The 8,169-nt window shown below is 47.5% G+C and overlaps 1 long non-coding RNA gene and 1 pseudogene across 1 annotated transcript; both read right to left on the bottom strand.

Moving 5' to 3' along the window:
* Nucleotides 1–586: 586 nt before the first annotated feature.
* On the bottom strand, nucleotides 587–2,187 carry LOC124671760 (annotated as a pseudogene).
* A 1,078-nt stretch (nucleotides 2,188–3,265) lies between these two features.
* On the bottom strand, nucleotides 3,266–6,276 carry LOC124669396. Its single transcript, XR_006992179.1, has 2 exons — nucleotides 5,756–6,276; nucleotides 3,266–5,464 (listed from the first exon to the last, which is right to left on the bottom strand). It is a non-coding gene; the product is annotated as an uncharacterized LOC124669396 (long non-coding RNA).
* Nucleotides 6,277–8,169: the final 1,893 nt, after the last annotated feature.

Genomic DNA, 8,169 nt, shown 5'->3' with positions numbered 1-8,169 from the left:
AAAAAGGCAGAGAATCACAGCAGCTGTTGATGTGAAACTCCTGATTCAATCCTTTGCCAATTGCAATGTAAAGAACAAACTAAGAAAACAACACGTACTCCTACTTTGGATTCAGTTTGGCGAGTTAAAGGTTGAAAGAGGATTAAGATTTGTGCCTTCTTCGTGGATGGGAGTTGTAAAAGAAAGGAGTTCTGGAGACGACTATAGATACATCGCGGTCGTGAAACTGATCAATAGCAGGAGCAGCATGCAAACAAAAATCAACGAACTAAAAACCAAGTCGTCAGGAAAAAAGTGTAACCCAATCTACAGGTCAAACCGAAGCACCCCGTACCACATAAGGAAAGAAGAGTTGCCGTCGATGGAATCGCAAGCGAAGATGTCGGTGGCAGTGTGCTCGCCTTCATGCTGAAGCAGCCACGCCGGCGAGTCGGAGACATATCATCGGGAACGCCACCAAGACATGAACGCCGAGGCAGGCGCCGAGACGGCCCTGACGGCCACGAAGGACACCACCTACGGCTCGCGGCCGCCAAGTCGGACAGAGGAGAGCTGGCAGCAAGGAGTCAGGCTCTGAAATTGAACTTCACAGCGCCATGCGCCATCCTACTCCTGTTCGCTGGCGGCGACCGCACCGAACCCGTCGTTGTGGGAGAGGGAGTCGAAGCCACTCGCCCTCGCCCTCGCAGTCAGAGAGGTATGCGAGCCAGCAGCTGCCCTGGAGGTGGCTTGGCTTCTGAGGCAGACGAAATACTCTACGCGGCCGTCGTGCGTGTCGAGGCGGCGGCGAGCCCTACGCGGCGTCGTCACGGTCCACACGCACGCGTCCCAGCAGGGGCAGCACGCGCGCGGGGCTCCAGCCGGGCGCGGCCGCCCAGCAGGCACGCCTGCGTGCGGGAGCGAATGAAGCCGCGGAACACGCCGGGGTAGGCGCCCAATTCTTTGCCGCCGCCGCCGACGGCGCGACGTGCTCCCACTGGTCCGACACATACAACAGGTCCCGGCCGCACTACTGCGACAGGAAGCGGCGGCCGGAATTGTTAGAGAAGCGGGAGATGGGCTTCGCGAGCGCCGGCCACCCACCACTGACGCGCCCTAGCCCTGGCGCGGAGTAACTTTGTGAGGGTGGACAGCGCGCGCGAGACGCAGATCTCCCACCACAGCATGCGCTCGGCGATGGCGAGGAGGCGGCGGCTGACCAGCGCCACGGCGCAGAGAGCCCGCGGATCCCCTCTGACGCCGCCGTCACCATGATTTTCGCGAGGAAGGAATTCCTCCCAGGGTGCTGCTCGCCAAGACGGCAGCACGCCGCCACGCCGTTCCGCGGGCCATCCTCCGTGCAACCGCCGCGACCTGTACTCATTCGCTCGGCTGCGGAGGGGGGGGTGTGATGACCACTGCGTCACTCAAATCCGCCGGCCAGGCGACGGAGAGTTTGTGCGGGGAAGAATCCGGGGAGAGGAGTACGGTGGAGGTAGAGGCGTAGAGCACGGCGAAGCAATGCGGCGAGGTAATGCTGGGAAAAGGAAGATGAAGGAGGGCGTGGAAATCGAAAAGAAGGCAGGTCAAAGCGATGCCGCATGACCAAATCCACCCGTGCATTGATTAAGAGCATCTCCAACAGGCGCTGTAAAAGCCCCGCGCGGCAAAAAAATCGCCGGTTTGCCGTGCGCGGGCGCTGCCGCGCTGCTCCAGCGGAGGCGGGAAAAAGGCGCGCGCGCTAAAAATTTTGCCGCCCGCGCGCTTTCGCGCTATCCCGCGTGGGAAACTTGCCGCGTGCGCTGCCGCGCGCGCTATAAACACGCCACGCGCGAACGCGTCCAACTGCCACTTCCTCCACACGTCTGTCTCCCTCCTCGCCTCTCTCCCTCCCGCGCCGCTCCACCTCCGGCCGCTCCGCCTCCGACCGCGCCGCCTCCGCGAGATGCCTCCGCGCCGCCGCCCTCCTCGAGGCTACCACGGTGTCGGGCGCGGCCGAGCGGCCGGTTCGACGCGGAAATCCGCTCCGGCGAGGAGCGGATCCGCCTCGGCACGTTCGACACCGCGCACGAGGCGGCGCGGGCGTACGACGCCGTCGCCTGGCGGCTCGGCCGCTCCCGCCGAACGATGAACTTCCACGACGTGTTCACGCGGGAGCTGGCGGCGCCGCCGCCGCCGATGATCACGCGCGAACAGCAGCGCCGACATCGGGAGCTGGAGCAGCGCCTCCTCATCGCCGAGCGCGACGAGGCGCTGCGCCTCGAATGGGCGCGCCGCTTCCCCGAGGACGTTGCCGCCACGGAGGCCTTCTACGCGCAGAAGGAGGAGAAGGCGGCGATGAAAGCGAAGAAAAAGGCGAGCCGCGAGAAGCGCCGCGCCGAGTCCGCGGCGAGGAAGAAGGCGAGGGCCGAGGCGGCGGCGAGGAGGAAGGAGGAAAAGAAGAACGGCGCAGAGCCGTCGACCATCGTCCTCTCCTCCTCCTCCTCCGACTTCCAGTGGACGACGACGTCGACGCCGGTGTCGGACACGACACTGAGCAGCTCCGACTTCGACTGGGAGTCCGACGACCAGTCGGAGGAGTAGTTTATTTAGTATTTTCGTTTTAAATGTCGCATTGTATCGTTGCACTTTTAAAATATATTCGTATTTTCGATCATATTTTCATAGTTTGTTTGATGAATTTTTTAAAAAAAAACGGTCGGATTAGCAGTTTGTGACGCGCGGAGCCTCTGCCGGAGGTGCGTTTTTCGCACACCAACGCACGCTGCAAAATAGAGCCTCTACCGGGGGCAAATTCGCTATGCCGCGCGCCAGCGGTATACAGCGCGCCCAATCGCCGGTATAGCGCGCCAGATTTTGCAGCGCCTGTTGGAGATGCTCTAAGGGGATCAGCTGGCCCACCATAAAAGGCAAAAGCCACACATCAACGTAACGCAACACTCAAGAATAAGAGAAGGGAAGGTCCTTAAATTTTTTTAGAGGGCATCAAAATTGCACACGGTAAAAATCCATCTGAAATAGCTACATCCCAGCACATACGTGTCATCACCATGTTAATTTAAAAACAAGTTTAAAATTATGAGAAAAAAGATGTCTGTTACCCTATAGTATAATACTAGCAATGACCGGCGCGGCGGCACGCCGCGCCCGGAATGTGGCTTTGAGTTGAAGAATAAACGATGGTATTTTTTAAGAATGCATTGCATAGTTTTGCAAAACAGCTAATTTGTCACTTTCACTAATATTCAGAAGGGTCATGAGAGAAATCAACCATAGAGCAGACATATAGATGCACACCGTACACACAATACATGATGGATGTATTAATGTGCAGATTAGCTGATATGTTTGTATATCGTCATAATTTTCATTACACCATCGAGCATAGATGGAACAATACAATTAAATATAAAACATGACACACATTTGATAATAGCCAGAGCCTAAAAACACAGTAGAACACCATGCCGGGATGATTATTTGATTCTTTCTACTTGCAAAACCATGAGTACTTGTCAAGTTGTCCTTGCAATCAAGGGATAGGACGATGATTTCCATGCATTTGCCTATTATGTTAAGGAACATCACCACATGTGACCTCCTTGAGGAAGGCTCGGCTTCGGCATCATTTGGGCAGCTGACATCTATCCAGTCGAGACGACGCTCTCCTTCCTTCCGTGTCTACTTCTTTCTGGTAGGAAGCATAGACGGCTTGCATGGCTTTGGTATCTAAGTTTAAACTGGACCGACTCCTCAGGGGTATGCCTGATATGTGCTTTTTTTCTTTGGTCTCTAGCATGAGCTCGCCTATTCAAATCAAGGCCCCAACCATTTCATGGAAATAGGGTATCTAGAAACAATGTAGAAATACAATTCGGAAGTGTAGTGCGGAGGCATATGACGTTATTAACTTGGCCTCTGTTTGGACATGGATAGAGCGTTGCATGCCTATAATAAAATGAGGATAAAGTTAGCTTATTTTATTATGATAGCATGGCACAGAAAGTAGGATGCATAAAGCTGAATTATTATAAATAACCAAGTGAAGATGTAGATGGTTACATATTTTTTTTGACAGTAAACAAGCCAAGTGTCTAGTTTTCAGAAGATGCCTCTTGGTCATCGACAATAATGTCTAGCTCGTATGGCTGTTGTTGAGTTGTTTGAACCATGTATTCATGCAAACAACACATTATTGGTATCATGGAGCTGAGAAATCTTTCAGCATGGACGTTTGCATGATTATTCTTCCAACAGTTTTAGCATCGATACTCATAAATCAAAATCACAAGCTAGACAATGCGGTGAGAAGATGTATCTTGCTTAATCTAAATGAAAGTCAAGAACTGAAACAACTTGATTTGATAAATAAATAGAGAAGAGGAAAAGTATGAAGAAAGGAGAAACAAAAGAGAAAATATACATAACCAAGGTGATAAAGGATCAAGTCGTGCAATGCCTCACCTACAACTGAAACAATGACATTCACACTATTGTTTTACCGTTAGGGAAAGAAGTGTCTTGTACCATGCCAAATCATGTTAGAAAATGATAATGCATGAAAACAATTCAGTGGCATCCAGCAGGAGATTGTATAGACGCAATGCATAACTTATATGTGATATAATGATGCACAAAGGGAACCCTCCACTGGAATTAATACCCACGGTGACTGAATCATTTTCGTGGAAACCTAAGCTAGCTAGATGTGCTTCCAAGCTCTCTAATTGCTTAAGAGAACAAAATAGGCCAGATTGGGTTACCATCAGTACTAAAACTTTTGCAAACTGGCATGTACAAAATTTACTGCATGTGTTTCCTTTATACTTTTGCAAACCGGCATGTACAAAATTTACTTTATGTGTTTAGTACTAAGCTCAACTGATGCATGATTCGTTTGCAAATCGGCATGATTCTTTTCTTCCTGATTGGGTTACCTCTCTCTACCTGTTGGTGCTTAGTACCAAGGTCAACTGATGCATGATTCTTTTCTTCCGCATACTGCATTGGTCCTTGGATTTGATATAACACAGTTAGATTTCAAATTTCATAGCATGTAAGAATAATTAATTGTGAAATCTGATCAAGACTATGAACTACAAACATCCAACGCTACACATATAATAAACCACACATAGATTGCAGTCTGCTCTAATTCTGGATCCACATACATGCCAGACTAAAACATAAGAATAGCATACGGCACTATATATACCTACTAATTTTTTTGAGAGGATCTTCACTTGAACATATATGGATTTTTTGAGAGCAACTGCACTTAAACATATATGGCGCTCCCTGCCAACGCTAAATGATGATGCCTTACCGGTAGGTAATGTTGAAGTCTGGTACCTGAATGGAGTGTGGCCTGGAGTAATCAATAGTTGACACAACAATACCTAGAGTGCAATATATCTTCAAGCAATCATTTTTAAGGAAGTAAGATGTCCCGAGAGCAGTTCGCTGAATGATCTGTTTGTAACCCCTGAAATGAGGAACTAATATTAGAATCCAGAGTGTATTACAAAACTTAACTAAAGAATGAACACCTCACTTCAGTTTAAAATATTATGGTTTGGTAGTTGCATCATAAGTAAGTTTAATATTCTATCTTGAAAATAAGAAACTGTAGTACACTTTTTTCTCCAACACCGCTGTCAACCTGACTGGTCGGAAAGTTTCATCCAAATCTTGACTCAAAATTAGATTTTGGGGGTGGATAAACTGAAAAGCTACAAATTATTGCAGTTGTTACTTAAGAGCATTCAAACCATACCTGTAGCCTTCCTAGGGCGGTACCTTATCACGCCTAGAAGTTCAGCTTTGTGGTGAAATCATGACCATTGCTCGGCAGGGAAATCTAGGAAGAGAAGCACTCTTCACTGGACTCTAAAAATATATGAGTTGCTTAGATATCAGTTCTATCCTTCTACAAAAGGGCTCTCTGAAATACATTATCACCAAAATCTATATTAAAAAGGCTATGCTATCACAAATATTAAAAAATCTATATTAAAAAGGCTATGCTGTCACAAATATTAAGAGACTGCCTACTAAGCTCTACCCACAGATCATACTGCATGCTAGGATTGAAATAGTAAAATTCTGCAACAAAATGGTTGACATAACATGTAGATCTGTTTGGCACATGGTTTTTGAGTGGCGACTCAAAAGTGAGTTGCCCGAGGCTGCGACTCATGTATAGTCGACCAGAAAAGTTGTATAGTTGCCATAAGTCGATGTATAGTCGCGAGACGCCGTGATTTTTGGAAAACGACTCGGCGACTATTCAGCGACTATACAATCTCCTGCTGGGGTCACAATTCCGGAGGCACATGAGTCTATATGAGCAATATGTGCATTGGAAAATATTGATGTTAATATTATACCTATATGAGCAATATCCATGAGGAAATAAGGTAAAAAAAATTCAAATAATGTCCTCTTGGATAATCTATTGCTGCCAATTCAGAAAATTGGTGTAGAACAGATAATGCGTAGGAATTTTTGGTGATCTCATATTTTAGTCAAAATGGTCTTTATAGGGATGATTAATGGCTTTTTACAGGGAAATACTGCTATGGTTTTGGTGGTCTCATCTCTCAATCTGACGGACCTCTATAGAGATGATTAAGTAACTTTGTCACACAGTAAAATCTATGGTAATTAGCAGTTCTAGTACACAAATATATGAATAAGAATATGGCGGTGCCACAGAAGCAATTCGTTAGCATCTCCAGCTTTGGTGCACGGACCTACAGGAACGAAATCTCCTCATATGGATTTTTTTTTGGAGCAATTCACTTCAACAACTACGTCCTATGCTAGAAGAGGTGTGCTATAGAAGCGAAGAAAAACATACACATATACTACTTTTGATGACTGTGAAAAGATATCTTCAGTGATATAATCTTTCGCTGTTGGGAGATTGCAGAACCTATCATATGATCTATCATCAGAAGCTCCATCTGTGATAATCAATACAGAAATAGATAACAGACCCGACAAAAAATGGGGAAAAGCCTCTTATAGTGAAGATGGTTGCAACGCTTCCAACATCGGAATCAGGAATAGAGAGCACAGCTTGAAAGCATTAGAACAAATCTCTGTTCTCCAAAATTATTATGAACCAATCTACAACATGGATAGTTGTACATAGTCAATCTGCACTGTCAGATGATTATCTGACCATTACCATGTACTAACATCAGGAATATGTTCTAGGTTGAATCTCAACACAATAGATGCATACACAACGACTGCAAGACTAAATCATGAGAAATTCATGGACCATAGGAAAAATGGAAAGGCCTAACGCAGGTACCTTTCTTGTCTCCAGCTTGTTGAAGACATCCTAGAGAACCTTGTAGTTACGGACCATATTGTTCTCTGTCTTTGCATCAAGACCACGTACAGAACACCCCAGAAATAGGCATCATGGTGATCTAAGGCACTGAACTCTAAACCCAACGTGAGACATCAAAACTCTCTTAATAACCTGTGTATCTGCACCACTCGAGGGTGAACCATATCCAGCAGCTGGAACTACATGGCAGCACCTACAGCGAGATAAAAGTCACCAAATCGAAATCAAAATAAAATCTTGAACCAGATGTACTTGCAGTGTCCTGTCAATTTTGTATTGTTGTAGCTCTCAAAATCACACAAAGAAACTTGAAGAAATTAGTTCTTAGTTCTTATGAGCATAACATCAAACATGTAGATGCAATAAACTCACAAAGAAGTAGCCACAAAAATTTGAGAATCTGTACGGGCTCATCCAGTAACAGAGAGAGAAAGGACCAAGACATTGGTAGGGAGGAGTAATAGTAGAGAGAGTAGCTAGTAGCAGGGGATGCTCAAGACAACAGCTAGTAGTAGGCAACTTACAATTTTTTGCATGGACGCGGAGGTAGAGCCCGGAGACGGCGGCGGTGCATCCGCGCGCAGATGGCGTCAAACGAGTGGAGAAGGGGCTGAGCGGTGTGCTGGTGAGGCTCCCGCCTGCGAGAAGTGGCCGGAGACAGGAGCAAGGCATACTCGTACTTGGGGAGCCGCGCCGGCCAGAGGCGGCGGGGAGCATGGCGGCAGCTGTTCGTCGGAAGGATGAGTTGCTGCATCGAGGAGGGAACTCGAGCATGGAGCGGGAGGGGCGGCCAAGTCCGGGATGAACATGGCTGGACGACTCAT

This window comes from Lolium rigidum, chromosome 7 (genome assembly GCF_022539505.1).
Source record: "Lolium rigidum isolate FL_2022 chromosome 7, APGP_CSIRO_Lrig_0.1, whole genome shotgun sequence".
NCBI classification, from domain to species: Eukaryota; Viridiplantae; Streptophyta; class Magnoliopsida; order Poales; family Poaceae; genus Lolium; species Lolium rigidum.
The sequence above is the reverse complement of the archived record's forward strand: the minus strand, read 5'-3'. Positions and strand labels throughout refer to the sequence as shown.